This window comes from Urocitellus parryii, chromosome 7, assembly GCF_045843805.1.
Source record: "Urocitellus parryii isolate mUroPar1 chromosome 7, mUroPar1.hap1, whole genome shotgun sequence".
NCBI classification, from domain to species: Eukaryota; Metazoa; Chordata; class Mammalia; order Rodentia; family Sciuridae; genus Urocitellus; species Urocitellus parryii.
This window is the reverse complement of record NC_135537.1, coordinates 60,208,282-60,231,918: the sequence shown is the minus strand read 5'-3', so window position 1 is coordinate 60,231,918 and position 23,637 is coordinate 60,208,282.

Below are 23,637 nucleotides of genomic sequence, written 5' to 3'. Positions count from 1 at the left end.
ACACACAAATAACCCAATCAACAAATGGGCCAAAGACCTGAAGAGACACTTCTCAGAAGAGGATATACAATCAATCAACAAATATATGAAAAAAATGCTCATTATCTCTAGCAACTAGAGAAATACAAATCAAAACTACTCCAATATTTGATCTCACTCCAGTCATTATGGCAGCTATTATGAAGACAAACAACAATAGTGCTGGCAAGGATGGGGGGAAAAGGTATACTCATGAATTGCTGGGGAGACAGCAAATTGGTGCAGACAATATGGAAATCACTATGGATATTCCTTGGAAATATGGGAATGGAACCACCATTTGACCCAGCTATCCCTCTCCTCAGACTATACCCAAAGGACTTAAAAATAGCATACTACAGGACACAGCCACATCAATGTTTATAGCAGCACAATTCACAATAGCTAAATTGTGGAGCCAAACTAGATGCCCTTCAGCGGATGAATGGATTAAAATGTGGCATATATACATATTCAGCAATAAAAGAGAATAAAATCATGGCATTTGCAGGTAAATGGATGGCGTTGGAGAAGATAATGCTAAGTGAAGTTAGCCAATCCCAAAAAGCAAATGCCAAATGTTTTCTCTGATATAAGGAGGCTGTCTCATAGAGGGGTAGGGAGAGGGAGCATGGGAGGAATAGAAGAATTCTAGATAGGGCAGAGGGGTGGGAGGGAAAGGGAGGGGGCAGGGGATTAGCAAGGATGGTGGAATGTGGTGGACGTCTTTATCCAAAGAACATGTATGAAGACACGAATTGGGTGTCAACATACTTTATATACAAACAGAGCTACGAAAAACTGTGCTGTATACATGTAATAAGACTTGTAATGCATTCCGCTGTCATTTATTTTTTTTAATCAATAGAAAAAGAAAAATTATCATGTGGTTAGTGTTGATTTCATATCCCCACCCCACAGAATCACTGGAATGCTGAGCAGGCTGTTCTATCCATTAGATGCCTAAGTCAATGAGACCCTACAAAAAAGTTAAAAATGGAATGAAAAATTAATTGGTTTTAAAATGAGAACATTAAACTACAAATCTGAAACTCTTAATAAGTTCAATAAAGGTCTATAAATGTAATGTCTTATCAACTTCATTAATTGCTACATTTAGAATCCATAACAACTTTACTACATTAAGGTGTGATTTCTCTTCTTAAGGTATCCCAAGTATTTATAATATTGCTGAGAAGGTGTAACTAAAAATAATTTAAATAAGTTTTCCAAAGACAGTTTTTCAAAAACAAAATTAAAAAAAAAAACTTTTGATTTTTCCAAAGCAAAATGATATTTAATATGAGGATGTGAAACTATTTTAGTATATTTGATATGAGAGGGAATCCTTGAATTTCCCCAATTCCTAGGTTTCTTGTACTTCCAGGTTTGGCTTTCCTGGCAATGTCCTGATGATTTCTGAATTCTTGTTTTGAGAGGGCAATTTTTCATGCCAACTCCACAGAGTTAGTACAGACTTCACTGATTAAAGGCATAATACCCAATATTTCTGGGGCACACTCACAGAGATGCCTATCATTGAAGCATCTTGAAATGATGTGAATAGCAGCGGTGGTGACAATGATGGAGTGAAGTTTAGAGATTAGGTTAGATTCCCTGAGCTTCAGACTCCAGCCTTGACATTCTTGGGGGTTACCACCTTTCCCTCATGTTTGAAAACTTGCTAGAGCTACTCACAGAACTCAGTTAAGTACTAAATTTGTGACCACAATTTTATTACAATGGAGACAAATTATAATCAACCAAATGAGAAGCTGCATAGGGCAGTGTTTGGGGGAACCCCACACACGAAGCTTCTGTGTCATCTGTTTGCACCACCCTCTTGATGCACTGGTGCTACCACCACTCAGGAAGCTTACCAGAGCTTAGTGTCCAGAGTTTCTATCAAATCATAAGCCCCATCCTGAGGCATCTCATAGCAAAAACTCAGGTGTGGTTGAGGTGAGGTACCTAACATGAGTAACACACACCCCTGCATCTTGGGAAATTCCAAGGATTTAAAGGTTACCTCCCTGGGACAAAGGCCAGCCAAAATATTTGTTACTATACACACACACACACACACAATTAGATTATATATTAATCTTTATTACATTATATATACACACATATACACATATAATTATTTTATGTGTAAAATGTACATTATATATATTACACATATTATATTTAACAAATACATATTGCTCAGAGAGCTGGGGGTGTCACACTCATTGAAATGTATTTAGGGCTCTCTCCCTACTTGAGCCACAATAATTTTCTTAGATTTCCTGAAGAGTAACCGACTTTGCAGTTTTCTTAAAGCCCTCTCTCTTGAGGACCTTGAGCTAATTTCTCGCAAGCCTGACTTAAAGGATTTTGAGGGATCCCATGAAGTGTCACTCAGAGCCACACTTTCCTTGTCAGTAGTCCTTCCTCTTAAAGTCAGCTGTTCTCTCTTATTACCAAGCTCTTAAGTTTTCTTCCCTGTGTCTGCCAGGGGAGACCTGTCTAACAGGTCTTAGAAACCAAGTACTTGAGGGCTCTTCTCTGGCTTCCTAGAGCTTCTGAGGTGCTTGTGGAGTGTCCCATCCTCCTCTGGCATAACACAAATGAGGCCTTAGCAGGACTCTAACTAGGCAGGCAGTACCTCAGTGGTGTTACCACTAAGAGCTACATTCAATTTTTTATTATCACAAACAAAGTTGAAATGGACACTCCTTACACATGAACTTGAGGAATGCTTCTGGGATTTCTTACAATAACTTGGTTTCTAAGGAGTGATCATCATCTCTAAGGCATGAATCATGTGAGATAAATAACTGTCCCTTTTTTTTCTTCCCTTTCTACTCCTCCATTTTTCTCTCTCTAAATTCTATACTCCATCATCATCACTATCATTATCATCATGGCAATGAATCTGGTAAGAATTTCATTTAATTTATGCAATTCTTTTAAGTTTTTTTTTTCTTCTGAAAACTCTACTGTTAACAGCAGGCACACATATTATATAAGAAAGGTGATGAAAATAATGAAAAATATTGTTAAACTGATGTTAATTTTATAATTATATTAATATTGAAGTCTAGTAGATACCCAGACTAGGAGTCAAATGTTAGAACAGAATAGTGTTAATATGGGTAAAACGTCTTCTGTTAAGTAGCAAGTTTCATTATAGACCCAGGAGTAATACAAGCCATATCAGAATTCTTTCATTCTGCAAATTTCAAGTAAAGTGGATGTCTGTTAAATAATTAATGGGAAGACAATATGAAGAAAATATGATGTGGGAGTTAAAACAGTTAAAATAAAATTCTGTGTCTGCTTTTTACTCTCATTTAAAGTTGGACAAATCACCGAACCTCTCTTTGTCTTAGTTCTCAATGAATAGGAGCATCAATTTCATGGGCACTCAAAAATGGCGCTCCAAATCCTATTTCCCCACTGTATAACGGTACTGGAGATCTGCTCTGCTGAAAGCCTTTTCACTCTGATAAAGTGTTGAAAATCAATTCACACATAATGGAAAATATACATGCTTTCTGAGTATTAGATATGCTTTGTGTCTTGACTGTTCAGCAAGAGGGGTCCTGCGTGTTGTGGGACGTGGCACCAGCGACTCCTTTTCTCTCACCAGGAGACTTAGGCTTTGTCCACAGTAGGTGTTGGAACTGAAAGGGGCTGAGGGGGCAGTCATGCTGCTGGGTCTAGTGGAAGCTAATTAATAAGTGAAGGAAGATGGACCATAGATAAAGGAGGTATATAGAACATTGAATTTAGGCTGTTTAGGATATATATTTTTTGAATCTGTCACTTCAGTTGCCCCTTTTGTAGATGATGGAGGTGAAGAAACTGAGTTTGGAGTCTGGGGCTATAAAGCTCCGTGGTAGAGCGCTTGCCTAGCACCTGTGAGGTACTTGGTTCGATCCTCAGCACCACATAAAAATAAATAAAATGAAGATTGAAAAAAAAAAGAAAGAAAGACACTGAGTTAGTAAAAGGTGACTTTAACTCCTGACAGTCTCGGCTGGATTCTATACTTCACTGTTTTCCTCCATCATCAACCTGTAGCATGCCAAACAGCTTTGAAAAAAGTGACTAAAACACCAGATCAAACTCAACTCTTGGAGCTGAGGATAAAATTTGGGCTGTGAATTTGAGCTACAAGAGACTCTCAAGTCGGATAGTAAATGAACTGGGAAAGAACACAGTCCTTTGAATCAGATTCTGGATGTAGATCATCCCTTGCATTTGATCCTGTATGTTCCTGAACAGGCCATGCAACCTCTCTGTGTTCTCCAGTGAAAAGCAAAGAAAGTTATAATGATAATTTCTCTTATGAGGCTGGTTGGACAATCAAATGAAATAATGCCAGTGAAAATTATACCACTGTAAATGGCTAATATTAAAACCTATTGCTCTAGTTTTAATTGCTCTCCTTCATTAATATCCTTCTAGCAGACTTCTTGTTATCTCTGATATAAAACCTCACATCCCTGGACTGTTCCCATGGCATGAAAGAATAGGAAGATCAGCCTTCCAAAGACGTCTGAAGCTTGAGGCAGCATCTGGAAATTTAGAATATGGAAATGGAACTGATTTATTTGAATACAATCATAGTAAAAGGAAAGCATTTATATCATTTCTAAATGAAATGTATCTGCATAAAAGCAGAGTTATATTTGTCATTCTTAACTAATTTCGGCTTGCCAAATATCTGAAATGTTATTCTGCCATTTAATATTTCCTAAAGGATCTCCACTTCTATTCAGTTTTATGAAGCCATATTTCATTGTCACCCAAATTGCAAGTTTTCTCTCCAACTTTTCATTCAAAGTGATAATAGCCAAGAAAAAGATTCTGAGAGTCAGATGGATTGGCATGGGGAGGATGAGTGGGTGGGTGAGAAGAGGCCAAGTGTGTGTATTTAGTGTGTTTATAAAGCACCATCTGGGAACTTGCAGAAATTTGGGGCCATTTTATCAGTCTGCTTTCAGAGTGAGTATGGAGACTGACCCCTCTTTCCTGGAATATTCTGGTGAAGTACAATTTTCTCTGGAGATGTTAAAATTACCATTGGTGAGAAGGATGCTTATCTAATTTCATAATATAACAAGACCTTTCAACTTCTTAGAAATTCATATTGATTTTAACTAAATTAAATTTAGGATGGGAGATAAGAAATTCTGATAAATAATTCTTATTTTTCTCGAAGATGTTTTGTTATTGATTTTTTCCCCTCTCTAGTCAGCAATTTTGGAAAAAATAAAGAGAAGTACAATCTACCAAGAAAGACAGTAGAGCTGCCCATGAGCTTCCATTGTATCTTACCACCCGGAAGTAGTCCAGACGGCCACGTGGGCCTGGCTAGAAGTGCCTTGGGCTTGATAAGGCAGCGTGCTATGCGGGGTGAGTGGGCTAACAGGGCCAGCTTGGCACTAGAATCTTAATCTGGACCCATCCAATGTGGATACTTCTATAAAATGACATCTAAGGGGGTTTTACATTTCAATTTTATTAAGACAACAAAGGATGAAAAGAAAATGACTTTATTCTATGAAATGGGGAATTATATGCTATTTACAGACAATATATAGCAATGTATTGCAAATTGTTTTCTGAAAAAAAAAAAACTATTTGAGGAGATGCTTATTGAAACCAGGCTTCTTGGTTTTAATATGTTGAGGAAACACTAAGTTAAAGTTGTTGTTCTCTTTGCAGCAAGACCCTTGGGCTCTTTAACATGCTATTGTGAATCCTAAAGCTACAAGCTGAAGATAATTTTTCTTTTGAGGAATCACTCTTAAAAATGTGTGCACTTTCTAAAGCCACTTTTGTCAAACCCTGGGAGACTTTCTATACAGTTAAACAAATATAAACAATAATTATGGGTACCATACTATAGAGCTTTGGCATTAACTTTGAATTCCCACATCTGTTATGATTGGTAGAATGATGGGCTTGAAGCAGAGGAGCTATTTGGGTCCTCTTTAGATTTGGCTGTCTTTGTGCCTTGTTGATTTCTACATGTGTCCCCCTGCTCATGTCACTTGCTGCTGTGCATTTGCTGCATCTTTTATCAAAGCCTTTAACAGCAATTGCAGAGAAGCCTTAGTACCACACTCTGTTCTGGCCCTAAATCCAGACTTTTGTTACATAAAGAGCTTCAGTGATAATTTCTAAGGAGATTTTTCCTTATTCTGATGTATCCTGCAAAATGCCTATCACTATTCACTTAGGCATCATCTAATAGCATTAAATTCTGCAACTTTATGGGCTCTCTCTCTCTGTGTCTCTGACTCTAAACCCTTGAGTCATTGAATGGATAAAGACTTACATAATTTTAAACTTCTCCCCCAAGCCATAACAGTGAAAAACTTTTAAATTAAAAAATAAAAAAAAATAATTTGAGGTCTTTGCAGACATCATGGGAGATATCAGTTCCCTTCTAGATATCTAAGAGGTACCTAGTCCTTGTCAACCACAGTTCTGGTATTCCTTTTGGCTTCCGGCAACCATTCTTCTTCTACTGGCACCTCAGTTTCCCTTGGAAGATTGCTTCAGGCCTGGTGGTCTTGGTGGATAATGTGCCAATGAGTAAGCTCTTGTTTCTCAGCCCTCACCCACTCTGCTCCATCTGGCTCTGTGATCCAGGGGCAGTGATCATAAATTTAGTTTCTTCTTGGTTACCTGACTTCCTTTGTCTAGAGGACACTAGAAGGAGACTAGCAGGCAGCAGGAGGAAGAAAGGATGTATTCCTTGCAGATGACTTGCTGCAAACTCCTGTCTGCAGAGGCCCAGCAGCGCAGAGGCCCAACAGCGATGTTTCGGTAGCAGGGTGCTCCAGTGTCTAACTTCTCATGGCCCTTCCAGAAACAGGCTTAAGTGTGCCAGCAGTGGCCTGGCACAGCACCCCTCTTGAGGGGTCTGAGTACAGACTTCCAGGCCCTCCTACGAGTTTTTCAGATACAGCATCAGATAGATTATGTTCCTTTCTTTTATTTCAGGGAGTATTGTTTCTCTAAGCTTCTAGATTCTGATGACCTGCCCTCTTTCTTTGGTTATGGCAACCTGGGTGATGATCAGTGCTTCCTGCAGTTACTATTTCTGTGTATCTTCAGCATTGTTATTTGATTTTTTCAGTTTTCCAATTGCCTATATTAAAATCTCTCTGTTAAACTGCGTGGCTTCTCTTTTGCTGAGCGTAGGCGAAGACAGAGTAAGCCTCCACGCCTGCCATCCCAAAAGCCCTGGATTCCAATTGTCCCACCCTAGCATAGCCAGTGTGTGTCCATAGACTAACCCAGGACAGTCAAATGCTGTACTGGGCCTTTGAATCTGGAGTAGGCTGATAATAAATCATAGCTGGAGCATGCTCACCTGAGCAGGGACCACCGACTTTACTCTTTGTTAGGGGGTATTTCCTAAGGTGCCTGTTTCATAGACTTCTGAAGCTCCTTTGTTGACTCCTGCTGCAGAACCAGGCTCTCTAGACTTTTTCAAGTCTTGTGATTTTTCTGATGGTTTTCTAAAAATGTCCCCTATTTGCCATAGTCCTATTTATATGCCTGCAGCCAGAGAACACAAAGCCCAAATATTTTAAAATGTATTGAAAATTCAGTTTCTTCACTGCCATCTTTACTGTACGAATTTGTAATAAAATTATTTTCAATTAAAAATCCCCAACTAACTCTAGCCTCCTTTTAAGGGCCCACTATAAACAGGAAGTCAGCTAAATTTGCATCATCCCTGCCCTAGTACCCCAAATGCTGGTGGAACAGAGTGGATAAGGGCTAAGATAGGAGCTTACTAACTGACCCATGGTCCACCAAGACCAACACCAGGCTTGAAATAATCTTTCAAAGGAAATTGAAGTGCTGATAAAAAGAGCATGGTTGCCAGAAGCCAAAGAAATATGGGAACTGTGGGAGACTAGAACTATTAAATGATGGTCACCAAATCCAAAGGCTAACTCTAATGAAGTAGTGCTAAGAGCTACACTGTGAAGTTCAGACTTCAAAAGAGCTCTTTTTCCAACAGTTAGCAAGAACAAACATTTCTGCACACAGCCTTTTAGCACCCTGTATATTTCTTTGGACTCCGTAGATCTGCAAAGTTAATTGAACATGCACTCTCCAATTATCCAATTTCTACATGAAGCACTCCTCAATTAAGAGACTCCCCCCATGGACCTGCAGGCATTTAGCATGCTTTTTGGTGAATTTGCTTCCTCTCTGAGTGATTAGCAGTAATGCATTCAGTTGTCTCAAGGAGCATGGGGACTCCCCTTTTAGACCTCCAATTGTCCTGACTGTTTGCCACCCAACCTTCATCCCTTTATCTTTTCTACCAAAATAGGATATTTACCCATGGAGCTGAAGCTGTGCATCAAAATTTTCTTCTGAAGGGTCAGAGTCAGATGCAAGCCCTGATTTTTCTTCAAAGGACTAGAGGCAATGTGAGTAAATTTGGGTTCATATTGGTCCAATGGTTTCCAAATTTTCTTATGAACAGGAATTGCAAAAGGATCTTGGTAAATACAAATTTCTGAGCTCCTCAGGAAGAACATATGCTCTTCTTCCAATGGGGAGAGGAACTCAGATATTTACATGCACCTCAACAAATTCATTTACCTGCAGGCATTTTGAGCAACAGGACAGTTCATTACTGGTCATTTCTCATGTGCAGTTTGAGAAGGTCCAGGACCATTCCATGTATAATGCTACCAAGATCACTATTGGTGAAATGTTTTCCTTATTTTTAAATTTTGCATAGGGTATGCCTAATGGTATGATAACATGTGAAAATAAAGAATATTGATATGTCAGTAGAATTCTGAGATAAGAGAATACCTGGAATAGAAGTCAAAATAAGAAAAAAAATTCTGTTTCTTTAATTTTAAAGATGGCACTCCAAAGATCACATTTTTTTTCTCCTTATGTACAGATATGGCAGCCCAGGGAAATTGTTTTCAATTTACTCTTGCATAAGTGAGCCAGCTTCTAGTCCATTCCTGGTGTTTACCATACCCTGAGATCCCTATGTCGCTCTTAATTTTAAGTTTTTATCATGACCAAAGTCACTGAGTTTGTCTAGCCTATGGCTGGAATTTTAGACACCAAGGATAAAAATAAAAAGGAATATAATCATGAGCTTAGAAAAAGTAAAATAGCAGTACTCCACCAAATAGATTAGTAATTATACTAGCAGAGATAAAGGACAGACATGGCTTCAGGGGGTCCTTTTGATCTGTTCTTCATAGTGGAAAAAAACTGTAATGTGTTCATATATGATTCTCAGTGACTTCTAGAAACTGCCTTTGTCACTGAAATACAGAGCAACCACAAAGTAACAAGAATCAGACAATTTTGTTCTTGTAGTAGCTGTTTCATGTCATTTACAAATTCAGGCCATTGAAACTGTCAAGGTAATTTAGTGACAAAGTGGTCAGTTTCAAGCTCCAATGTTCCTTTTTTGTAGGAAGTAACAAAAATACATTTAAAAAATAGCCACAGCATTTATTTTCCACTTTCCATCTTGAAATGCATAGATGTCACTGCAAGGATTTGTCTTGATAACTGCTAAAATGTATTTCAGTTCTCACCAGAACATTGCAGCTTCTTCAATTAAAGTAAGAATCTGCTAAAGTGAACCAATTTCTCATTTTTTTCTTCCTCCTCCTCTTCCTCCTCCTTTTCTTTCTTCTTCTGGGACCAGAGACTGAACCCAGGGGTGCTTAATCACTGAGCCACATCCCCAGCCTTTTTTATTTTCTAATTTGAGACAAGGTCTCATTAAATTGCTGAGGCTGGCTTTGAACTTACAATCCTCCTGTCTTAGCCTTCCAAAATGCTGGGATTATAGGCGTACATTACCATTCTGACTCTTATTTTTTCTTGCTAACTCTCCTCTGAGAAAAAAAGACAAAGTTATTTTTATTTTTGGCATTCGTTGGATTTTATGTACAATTCAATCACATAAATCTAGTGAGAACATTTTGGGATATTTCATATCAAATCAGAAATTCTCTTTAGACAATTATTTATTGGCTATATATAGAGATAATTGAAAGACTTTAATTCAATATAAAGAACTTCTAGAGAAAGTTATTTACCACTGTTAAGTGATTTGAACATAGCTGTTTTCTTCTGTTGAGAAAAAAAAATGGGTAGAGCTTTCAGATATATTTGATCTGGGTGGGAACAAGGCATTGAGATCCACTAGCTTAGACATATAGGAGTCACATAGTGAGTGGGGTACATTATCCCTGAACAAGATGAGGTCTCTGTTAGATATCAGTGAGATGGCCTTTGCTATAAGGACATGGAAGTCTGGTTAAGACTTGAAAAGTAAGTTTTTGTTTGTTTAAATTTAAGCTGGAAAAAATAGATTTAAAAAAATAAAAGATTGGATTATACAAAATGTCTCTCATCCATAAGCCTGTATATATATTTTTCCTATTTGACAGGTTAAGAAATCAAAAAAATAGGTTGTCTTCTCCATGATCAGAGAGTAAATTGAAATCAGAATGAAGATTCTACTTTGTAGCCCCAAGTGCTTTTTAAGCTTCCTGTTGTCTTGCGAGATCCCTCTGCTATCTTGTGTACCTTGTGGGTTTAATCTTGATCAGATCTGCCATACAGTCAGCTATGCACATGTCTGAACCTTCCACAGCAAAATCAATGCTTGGAAGGTGGAGACTGTGCCTTTGGTCTTGCATGTTCCCAAATAACTTGCACACTGCCTGCTCATTAAATGTGGAAATGAGAGAACTGTCTCTCAGAAGGTTGGGAAGGGCAACAAGAACCAGCATAGATTAGGGCACTGAGCATAGATGGCATCAGAAGATCTCAGCTCTACTTCTAGCTCTGCCACTTATTAATGGGTGATTTGGAATACAAATAAGCCCCAGTTTTCTTATCCACAAAATGGGAATGCTTTAGTCCATGCGTTTTCCACAAGGACACCACAGGAGTCAACTATGACCATAGAAAACATAACAGTTTGTGGATTAGCAGCTACTGAAAGTAAATTATGGGAGAAGACATGGTATAGCCAATAGAAAGAAAAATGAGCTTGGGAGAGAATCTCCAGCTCAGGTACTGGCTTGACTAGTTACTTATTTTGCTTCTATGTGTTTATTACTGAATTTTGCTGAGTCCCAATTTTTCTTTAGGATGAGGGGATTCATACCTGCATGCCTAGTCAAATGAATTTATTCATACAAAAATAGAGAGAGTTAGCATTTAACTGTGCCAGGCATGAGGGATATAGTGCTGAATCAAACCTTAACTGCCCTGCAATGGTGTAGCTTACAGCCTGTGGAAGAAATAATAGATTAAAAATTACTTTTAAAGACATTCTAGATAAATTTTTATTTACCTATCTATTTTTCCAGATTTTTATTGGTACATTGTAATTATACATAATGGTGGGATTTGTGGTTACATATTGTACATGTACAGGATATAGCAATATAATTTGACCAATATCATTCCCCCATATTTCCCCTTTCTCTGTTCTCCTCCCTCTAGATAAACTTCTAGAGTCAACCATTTATCTTATTCTGTGGTTCCAAGTGTTCCAAATATAAGCAAAAGTCTCAGTAATTTCTGGATTGCTATTCAGAGAATACATGAAGTTGGCTTAAAAAAATACATGAAGTTGGATTTCCATGTTTACTTGTAAAATACATGTGAAACTCTCTAGCAGAGTGTTTCAAATGTTTAAGAATAAATAGACATGAAGATACCAGATCAGATTCTCCACATGTATAAAGGTACATATATTTTTATTGAAGTTACAATAATGTCAATAAGAATAAAGAGAGAGACTGTATACATACATTTTGTCTGTTGAATGTACATGCTTCAGTTTTAGAATACTTCACATAAATTAAGTTTGCTTAAAAATGCAATAAACAGAATTAGTTAGCTAATTTTGTATGCTGCCAGTCGAGGACCAGAACATACTTAAAAGGAAAATGATATAAATAAATACAACTTGAATTATTTTGAAAAAGTCAAAAACCTACCACAAATTGAGTCCTTATTTTAAATATTAAATTAAAACCATGTAAAACAAAACTCTTACCGGATATGATGGGCCCATTCCTCATATAAACTGACAACAGTGTCCCTAGCATTAGCATTATAACCACTGACAGTCTATCAGAACACAATAACTACATTAAAGACAAGGAATTGCTTATATTGCATTCCTGGGGCCTGAACATAGGGGACTATCTCTTAGGACTCATTTTGGATTAGGGATGCTAAACCTGTGCTGTGTGCTGTGCTCAGCATTGTGCTTCAAAGCAAACTTGTTTAAAAGTTTTTCAAGTTAATGAGTACATCACTCTCGGGTCCTGTCTGGTGCTTTGGAAAGCACGCTGCATTTTGAATGTGATCTCTTTCACTTAATCTTATTTTCAGGTCATTAAGATAACCAATGCTTAGAAACTGTATAAACTCTTGGTCTTTAGAAGTCATTGGCCTGATACTCTCCTGTATAAAAGAAATGTCTCACAGTGTGATGCTTCAAAGGCAAATGCTCATCAAAAAGTAGGGAAACTTCATAAAATGTTAGCAGTTCCTCAATTATTCTTCCTTAAATGGTAATCTTGATACATGCCATTTAACCAAGTGCGGGGGTGGGGGGGTGGGGGGAGAGAGAGAGAGAGACAGAGAGAGAGAGAGAGAGAGAGAGAGAGAGAGAGAGAGAGAGAGAGAGAGAGGAGAGTGCTATTTTCTGGCTAAAATTAGTGTCCATTTTTTTTTCAACCCAAAGCTTATTTCTGTGTTATCTTTTCACAACTTCTGTATTAAAGAAATGAATCTACAACCTAAGCTTTGGCCAAGGAGAGGTTTACATAATAAGTTCTTTTCTATTTTCTGTGTTGGATTTTGGTCCTTAGTTTATTGCTATATCTCCAACACTTGGAACAGTGTGTAGCATATGTTAGGAACTTGATAAATATTGATTAAGTGAATGAAGACATAGGGCCCCTTTGTCTAGAATGAAGGTTTGTAGCCAGAGAAAACAAAGTAATCTGCTTTATCTAAAATGGATAATTTGCATTTCTGAGCACCCCTAGCCTAGATGTGATAACAAGTTATTAGGTCTCTGATCTTCCCAAGAATTAATACCCTAAGAGGTATTTCTTCAGAGATAACACTGGTAAGCAAGTAATGACATTGTAAAATTTTATGGGAACTCAGAGCATGATGTTTGTATGGAAGAGGAGTTATTTAAAGTAGTTTTGAAGTATGACTCCTTTACCAGGTGAAGATAAGGAGGGGCATCATGAGTAGAGAGAACAACACATTGCAAAGGAAACAAAGGAGAAATGAACATGGCATTGGAGGGGGATGAGGCTTGGTGTGGGGGGCAGTGGGGGAGATTAAGCTGGTAAGGTAGCCTGGGTCATTCTCTAGAGGACAATGCTGTGGATCATGAGCTTCCTTATAGTTACTGGGAAGGAAGCTACAGAACGGTTGTTGGGAGATCAGTGAGGAAATCAGATTTTCAGTGATTTCTTTATAATCTCTGAGAGGGCTGTGAATGAGAGAGGTAGGTGGCTGATGTACTTCAGTGTCCCAGAAAACAGGAATACACAATCTGTCTACAAAGAGGGAACTTAGCAGCTTGTCTGTTACCATAGAGACAAAGTGAGTGACACAAAAAATACATGGGTCATTATTTTAATAATATGTGAGACAATGTTGGGCATATAAAGATGACTAAAATAGAAAGAGGAAAAATTATAAAAATGGGTCAGAATAAAATAGGGCATTAATTTCAAGGGGCTTACAATTTAGTTGAGAGATAGACTGCAAACAGCTCTTTTCAGATGCTGATAGAAAAAAAATGAAATATTGTGGGAGAATCTTAGTCTGTGCTATTCCATCTTTAGTAGGAGGCTATTTCTAAATCCACTACAGAAGATGTCTCAGTATGAGCCCCACAAGCAGTCGTGAAGCTTGATCCAAATAAGTTGACAAAAAAGTTGATGGCGACAATTAGCAAAATCCAGATAGTGTCAGACACTCTGGCTAGGGCAGGCTGGTGGTAGAGCCTCTATGAGTGTGGGAAGAATTTGAAAAATCTCTGATTTGGGATTACAAAGACCTGGATTCTTGACTTCATTCTCTCTGAATTCTATGATGTTGAAAAATTTACTTATCCTTCCTGGGCCTCAAGTTTCCTTACTTGTAAAACAAAAGGACTGATAATTTCTATGGTGTCATGGTTTATGATTTCATGAAGTGCAGGAAACGTTCTTATCCATGTTTTCTTCTATATCTGGAATGCAGAGTTTGGGATGACACATCCTAAGATTGTTAATTGCATAATTTGACCTGAAATGAGCAGATAAAAGTATGAAATAGTTATGATCTTTTTTTCTAAAAGATATTTTTAGTTGTTGATGGACCTTTATTTTATTCGTTTATTTATATGCGGTGCTGAGAATTGAACCCAGTGCCTCACACATGCTAGGCAAGTGCTCTATCACTGAGCCTCAACCCCAACTCAGTTATGTTCTTTTTGACACAAAAATTTCCAGGCCTTTCATGCCAATAATGAGCATAAGGGCTGTGTTTAGGGAAGAGTTAAATGATTGGGAATAGTGAAGGTGAAGTAGGGACAGTAGAGGCAGACATTTATGAGAGATACCACAGGAACCCCAGGTCTTAAGAGGACAAATGTCCAGAGAGGGATACTATGGTGACAGATAGTAGGTTGGTGGATTAGGATGTCAATGAGATAAGTCTACCTCAAAAGTGAATTTCTTAAATAGACCTGCAACTAGAATGCATATGAAACATAGAAAGTGGAAGAACCATGATATCAGTGGAATTAGACTTTGAATAATTTACCAGGTTATTTTTCAAGGATCCAAAGCAATTCAAAATGGCACCAAGCCCTATGGTAAGAAAATATTTGATTCATTTCTCTGTGAAACAAGTACTTTGGGAAAGAAAACTGAAATTTATAAGAATAAATGGAGGCAGCCATTGTTGTGGGCCTTAAACCTTTACAAGGAACATTTCCTTCCATGTTAATTTATCTCTGGGCTTAATAAAGGGGTAGAGTTAGGGAGACTTAGCTGCTAAGAAGGTTTTCTTGGCATCTTGCTTAAATGCCTGTGTCATGTTGGCAATAATAGGTTGGCAACAAGTGGATGTAGCATTACAATATCTTAGTTGTGGAGCCTGTAACAAATGGCTCTGTCAATTGGAATATTCAGTATTCTTCAGTTTCCTGTTAAAATCAGAGAAGTTTACCTTGGGAGTTCTCCCTGAATGGAATTTCCTCCTTTCCTCAGCATTCTGTTACATAGCAATCATTATTTCTAAATGTCTGTGATTATATATGCAATAATCATTGGGTCATATCATGCCTGTTACCTGGGATTGGTAGGGATGTGGTGGAAGAAAAACTCGTTGTTCCAGTGACCCACAAATATGGTCTGCCCAGGTAAAATTATCATAATCTAGGAAGGGAATTTGATCTGTTTTTTCTTAACTGCTTCAAATAAATTTTAGGTGATTCGGTATTGCTGGGGATGGTATATGATTTCTGTCATGAGGAGGTTAAAGGAAGATTCTGGCATGAGCCCCATTCCATCTAGTGACAGTCTTTCTCTACAATTGTAGGCCATTCATAAATCTAGAGCGAAAAGAATTAAAAAAAAAATAAAAATCCTGTAAAAAATTTAAAAAACAACATAAATGAAAAACTTTAATAAGAATAAGTAATAGGTAAAATTAATAAAAGCCATATTTAAAAAATAAGAATGAATCAAAATAATACAAGAAAATTAATAGAAAGGAAAAAATTTGTCAGGCTAAGGAAAACCAAAACATCATGTGGAAAATAAAGGGGTCAAAGGTGAGAAAACTAGAGAATCAAAAAATAACAATTAAGCCAGGCATAATGGCACACACCTGTAATCTCAACGGCTCGGGAGGCTGAAGCAGGAGGATCACCAGTTCAAAGCCAGCCTCAGCAAAAGCAAGACACTGTGCAACTCAGAGAGACCCTGTCTTTAAAAAAAAAAAAAAAAAAAAAAAGGCTGGGGACATGGCTCAGTAGTCAAGTGCCCCTGGGTTTAATCCCTGGTACTTCCCACCCCCCCCCCAAATAAAAACCCCCAAATAAATAAAACCAAAATATGCCTCATAAAGAGGGATGAAAATAATCAAACAAAGGAAATTTAGAACATTTTGCCAGGAAAATAAATCTAAAAATACATACAGCTAGGTGTTGTATGTGATTATCTCTGAGTGTGTGTAAGTATGCTTTTCTGTTATTCATTTTGCTGTTTATATTGAATAAAATCCCCATCAAAATACCAATTCTCTTAAATTATCCTACATGGGGCACATAATAAAATTTATAAGAAAAACTATCCATAAAAAATATAAAATAAAAGGAGGTAGAAGCCAAGAAGAGGATTATATTAGACTAAATGATAAAAAATGTAGGAAAGACAAAATAAAACAGAATAGTGAGTATTACATAAAATAATACAAACCAGATATTGAAAAAGTAGTACAAGAATATTTTGTAAATATTCTCAAAATTTAAGAGACTTAATTGAAAGTTCTGAGGAATTATTTGGTCTTTGAAATCAATATACAAAAATTAGTAGCTTTCTTATACATCAATAAAGAATTTTTTGAAAAAGAAATCTGGAAAACCATCCCATTCACAATGGCCTCAACAAGAACAACAACAAAAACCTAGGAATAAATCTAACAAAGGAGGTGAAAAATATCTACAATGAAAATTAAGTACATGGAAGAAAAAATTAAAAACATTAGAAAGTAAAAAAAATCTCATGTTCATTTTTTTTTTTTTTTTGTACTGGGGATTGAACTCAGAGGTGCTTTACTGCTGAACTATATCTCCAACACTTCTATTTTTTATTTTGAGACAAGGGCATTGCTAAGTTGCTGAGGCTGGCCTTCAACTTGTGATCTTCCTGTCTCAGTCTTCTGAACTGGGTTCATAGGTATATGTCATACTGCCTGGTCATTTAACATTGTTAAAATGACCATATTTCCAAAAGCAATACACAGATTGAATAAAATCCCTATCAAAATACCAATGACATTCTTCACAGAACTATAAAACAAAGTCCTAATATTCATTTGGAAGAATAAGAGACCTAGAATAGCCAGAGCAAATCTAAACCAAAAAAGTAAAGCTGGAGGCATCATAATATTTGACTTCAAATTATACTACAGAACTATAGTAACAAAAACTGCATGGTACATGACATAGAAACAGTTACATAGACCAATGGAACAGAATAAAAGACACAAAGATAAACCCATACAGATACAGTCACCTGATCCTTTACAAAGTCACCAAAAACATGTGTTGGAAAACAGATGGCCTTTTTAAACAAATGGTGCTGGGAAATCAGGTTACCTTAAGTAGAAGAATAAGAATAAGTCTCTATCGCTCATCCTCCACAAAAGTCAACTCAAAGTTGATCAAAGACCTAGGATTTAGATTGGAAACTTTGCAATTCCTTGAAGAAAACCTAGGTTAACACCCAGCACAGGCAATGACTTCCTCAATAGGGCTCCTAATGATCAGGAAATAATACCAAAAAATTAATAAATGGGATGGCATCAAATTAAAAAGTTTCTGCACAACAAAAGAAACAATTGAGAATGTGAAGAGAGAACCCAGAGGATGGGAGAACATCTTTGCTAGCTACATTTTTGACAGAGAATTAATATCCAGAATTTATTATAAAAAGAACTTGATCAAGTTACCACACACAAAAAAAACTACCAACTAATAAAAGGGCAAATGATCTAAATAGGCACTTTTCAAAAGAAGATATACAAATGCTCAACAAATTTATGAAAATATGTTCAACATCTTTAATAATTAGGGAAATGCAAATCAAAACTACACTGAGAATTCATCTCATTCCAGTTAGAATGGCATCATCAAAAATACAAACAATAATACATGCTGGAGATTCAGTAGATGAATGGATAGGGTATATATACACAATGGAACATTACTCAGTATTAAAAGAGAATAAAATCATGGCATTTGCAGGTAAATGGATAGAGTTGGAGAATATAATGCTAAGTGAAGTAAGCCAATCCCCCAAAAAACAAAGGCTGAATATTTTCTTTGATATGAGGATGCTGACTCATAATGGCGATGGGGGTGGGGGAAACATGGGAGAAATGGAGGAACTTTAGATAGAGCAAAGGGGAGGGAGGGAAAGGGAGGGGGCAAAGGCATAGAAATGATAGTGGAATGAGTTAGACATCATTACCCTAAGTACATGTGTAAGACACGATCGGTGTGAAAATACTTTGTGTAAAATCTGTGACTTGAAAAATTGTGCTCTTTATGTGTAATATGAAATAAATTGCATTGTCATCATGTATAACAAATTAGAATAAATAAATAATTTAATAAAAAAGAAAAAAAATACTTCTAAAAAATGAATATAGAGTATGTTAGTCAAAAATGAAAAAAAAAAACATGCTGGAGAGAATGGAGAAAAAGAACACTTTTACTCTGTTGGAATTGTAAATAAGTACAACTACTAAGGAAATCAGTATGGAGGTCCTTGAAAGACTAGGAATGGAAACACCACATGGCCCAGCTATACCACTCCTCAGTAGTTATCCTAAAGAATTAAAGTCATCATTACTATAGTGTGGATGCATGCTCATATTTATTGCAGCACGATTCATAATAGCCAAATTATGAAATCATGCTAGATGTTCATCAATGGATGAATGGACAGAGAATATGTAGTCTATATACACAATGGAATTTTATTCAGCTCCAAAGAAGAATGAAGTTATGTCATTTGCAGGAAAATGGATGTTAAGTGAGATAAGTCAAACTCAGAAAGCCAAGGGTCATGTTTTCTCTCATATGTAGATGCAAGAGAAGAGAAAGGACCAAAAATAAAATAAAATAATAAAATAAAAGTCAGACCAGTAGAGGAGAGAAAAGGGACCAGGGAGAGGGAGAAAAGGAAGGAAAGAGAAAATTCTGGGGAATGATTAATTTAATTATATTGTTGACATCATATGCATGTACAAATTTGTAACAGCGGATCCCACATTATATATAATGATAATGCCCCAATAAAGACATGGAATAAAAAAAGAGTCTTTGTTGGGGGCTAAATTGGGGCACCTCCCTCAGTTTGAGGTTTCCATAGGTGTCCTTGGGGAGTAGGTTGAGGACAAAGAGCAAGTCCCTAGCTTTTCTTGCTACCTTATATTGAGGCTTCTGGCTGCTGTGTTACACTAAAAATGTGCAGTAAATAGTGAGACAGAACCAAATTCCCTTCATTCTCTACACATATGACAAGGTGGTCTTGAGGGCAGGTGACTCGAAGCTTGTGCACAGTTTTCAGCGTGACAGCTGTGTTTGCTATCATTCTTTTGTCACTTGGCAGTTTTGTCTCTGCACTGAACTGCTGCTGCTGCATTTGGAGGCAGATGCTGAACTGAACACATTCCAAGAGACAGAAGAACAGAGAATAAGAGAATGAGTACATATTGGGCATCTCATCTTGAACAAGTATTGTATTAAGGAAATTACTGTGTTCTTTCTTTGGGTCTTTACCAAATCTTATAAGTAAATATGTTCATGCCAATTTTGAGGATGATGAATTAGAGGCATAGAGAGATGCTCTAATCTGCTGAAGGTCACACCCAGTAGTGGAAGTCTGGTATAGAACCTTGGAAGCTATGTAACGCCAGGCTAAGGTGAAGGCACCACCGAGCAGGGCTGTTCCATGCTCCTTTCTGGAGTAGGGAGGAAGCAGGGGGGATGGAAATTTCCTTTGAAGCTTAGCCAGGGTACAGGGGTGGCAGGATACTTCTGCCTGTTGTCTTGGCTAGCACGACTGCAAGGCTGAGAAGACCACACACTCGGCTCCACCCTTATCAGTGAGGAGAGAGTCTTCACTGTGGGAATGCAGCAGAGAGCCCAGGAATGAGGTGGCAGGGGTACTCCAAGGCTGGCTCCCATATCAGCAGCATTGACATCAGCTTCAGCTGGTTAGAACAGAATCTCTAGGAATGGGACACAGGAGACTGAACATAATTGCTACAGGATTGATCAAGGAAGAGGAAGGAGTGAGGAAGCTTGGATGTGGAGGGTGAGGGTGGTAAGTGGATGAGAACTCTGAGCTAGTCAACAGTTTGGGAGATGGAGCTTTGCTGTAAAGAAAAGAAAGGAAGGCACTGAGGTCATGAGGATAGTTGTAGAGTGGGAAATGGCTACAGTCAAGAGACCACACTTGAATCTTAGCAACTCCTGGCTCAGTGATCTTCAGCAACCTCTTCATCTTCTTGGACCTTGCTTTGCTTAGGTGATGGCAAGGCTTTTACAATCAATCTCTCTGATTTCTTTTGAGGCTGCAAAGCAAATTAACATAAGTGAAGATTCCTGACATAGAATCAATGCTTAATAAATAATACTTGAATTTGAAAAGTGGAGAGCTGAGTGGGTGGGATCAAGGAGTGGAGAAGGAAGCAGTTACTATCATTCTTAGGGTGACCCTGCCTCACCCAAGCAACTCATGTCATTGAAATATCCCACTCCAGTATCCACACAGCTTGAAATTCCTTGGACAGGTGACTTCTCAACTGAGATTTATTTAAGCTATGAAACAAATATTGTTTATCTTCTGTTGAGGCCAAATGTGTGCATCTCACAAAAGACAGAAAGGGTATTTTTCTCAAAGTTGTCAATTTGTGTGTGATAGAAAGAGTATGATTGATGCAGCTCAAGCAAGTGGGGAGCTAGGGTAGGGAGCAAGGTGGCACTATGCAAAGTATGTGCCCAGAGGGAGAAGATGGCTTTGAATCAACCCTGGTATCTGAGTCCTAGCTGAGTAGACTTAGAAAGTTATTTCATTTTGCTGAACTGTAAGTTCTTCACTTCCAAAAAGGAGATAATTCCCTACCTCCCAGAGTTGTGACAATTGCAGGAAAATGTAGGTGCAAACGCTCAGTGGTGCCAGGCATGAGGCAGTTAGAAAAGGTGTTTTCTGAACCTCACTTTGATACCTGCCTTTGCCCTGGATTAGGTCAGGGGAAGTTAAACCACCGCCCTTGTATAATTCCTCCTCTTCATGCTTTGTTAACATGAGCCTTTTTGAAGAAGCTACAACTTTAATGATCCCTACATGTTTATGTGACATAGGTTCCTTTCATTTGGATACTTCGAATTCCCCTGACTCTTCCCTGGTTGGGAAAAATGTTTGCTAAGCCGATTAATCAGCATCTCCATGCAGCATAGGATACTGTAGGCAATGTCTTTCCTGTGCTGCATTACTGGGTCAAGGCAGCTCCTCCCCTTTCCTACTGTCTTGTGTTTGGAGACCTCTGAGCTGGGAATGGGGGGTCTCTTTCTAGGGCAAAGTGAATAAGACTAAGACAAGAAGCAGCTGGGAAACAGCGTCATTTCATGGGCACTGATTTTATTGAAAGACCAAGGGGCCTGCAAAGAAGGAGATGTTTTTAGTTTCTGTAATAGTCTCCTCTAGAGAGATGGTGAGAGAGAAAGGAAAAAAATCAAACAATCAGTCTGTGCTCTTGCCCCAGGCTCCATAATTTGCCTTTTACTTTCTGCATTTTCATATTTGAGTCTGAAAAGCAGAGGACCAAAACAATCAGCAACAGATGTCTTCGTGAATCTGCACGGTACATGAATTCAGTTAGCATGCAAATTGTCATCCCAGGGCGATTCCAGGGGACTGCTGAAAACGCAGCAGGCCTGCTCTGCAAAATAGATAGATGGCATGATTAAAATGTCTGGATCCAATCATATGTTTAATTACAACCCCTTTTTTATCTCAACTACAATGACTGGTAGCTATTATGACACAATATTGAAAATGCGTATGACGCATGGTGGCACTTGGAAGGCTGATAGGTGGTCTGTGTTTGATCAAAATGATCAAAGCTCCTCACCGTGGAGAGCCCCCTCTCCTTCTCCCTCGTCGGATCCACTTAGACGAGCAAAATATGATTTATAGGAGACAGTTTATGTGACTTTCATTCCCCTAAGAGCAGGGTATAATTGTTGCACCACGATTTCCCCTAGAAACATGGACGCTTGACAATGCTACACACACACAGTGACGGCCTCACTCTGCAGCTGTCTGCAAGACATCTCTCACGCTGCAGCTTTAATTTGCTCTCATTGGTTCAAACACTTTCAAATTTTATTATTGGTATAATCATTAAAAGATGGAAAAAAATCTTTTGTGTGGAATGGGGAAACTCTTGATTATTTCATTCTCTTCTTCCATCCAGATTATATTTTGGAGAATTCAAATAAAACTAAAAGTGAACTTCTCACTAGATGGTATGTTGAGCATGTGACTTGACTACTTGATTGATAGAAAGAATGAATTTCACCACGTAAAACTGGGGCCTCGTATTAGCTAAAGCTGCCATTGTGTCCATTATAAGAAATAATTTATATTGGATTTTTCCCCCTTTAATTGAAACTCCAGGAAGCAGAGAAACAGAGAACCAAAAATGAACTTGGTCAGCATGTCTCATTACAGGTTTAAAAATATTTGAGGAACATCATGGCAGGGCGGGGGGATATAAATTTGGCAACAACTTGATTGAATGCTCAATATTAACTTGGACTAAAATTTATCAGATAGAAGTCTTTTATACATTTTACAGGTACGTAGCAGTATACGTTTCACCTTTTGAAGGCTTTGGTTAGAACACTAAACAAAATTGGGTTGTTCTTCCTCTTATGTACACTTAGAGGTACACAAGAAGTATTCTGTCTTTCTGCACTCTCTTTTTATGTTGGTTGTCACCTTTAAAAAAGCAATGATACTCTTAATTAGTAAAAAGAAGCAGAATCAGATATTTACTAAATCAGAGCATCAGCTGACTTATGCCTTGAATGCTGCCCTCAAGGATTTCACAGCTGAGTGTGAGGTCTATCTTGAGTCATATTGGAGAAAGAGACAAAGATAAAGACATGATTAGAGACAATGACTCCTCTGATAGACTATGTTTCTCACATGAGGGAGATTCAGAAGTTCGTCTGTTACATCACTGGTGAGAGCCAAGGGCAGAGTGCAATATCAGTTACTGAAGAAGGCCAAGAGCTTTTTGAGAATGAGGAGGAGAAGAAGAAAATGGAGGAGAGCAGGGTGAAGCCTGAGACCTTCTGCAAACTCATAAAAGAAATCTGAATCAGAAGGTTGAGAAAGTGAAATCTCCACCAGGCTTGAGTCTCCACCCTGCTGCATTGTGAATAGCACCTGCGGCTGGACAGCCAACATGGAGCAGGCACTTGGAAACAACTACAATGGGCTAAAGATGGCCAAAAAGCACCTGGATATCAACCTGGACGCATCCATTGTGGAGATGCTGTGGCAGAGGCCAAGGTGGGCAAAACAATCAGGCTGTCAAGGACCTGGTGCTGCTGCTCTCTCCTTGCAGATCTCTCCTTGAAGATCCTGAGACTCACTGCAACCACATCTGCTATGTGATCAGGCAACACCTAGCATCAATGGAGAGGAGGTGACTGCAAAGTAACCAGCACTGCTGTTCCTGATCCAGTCC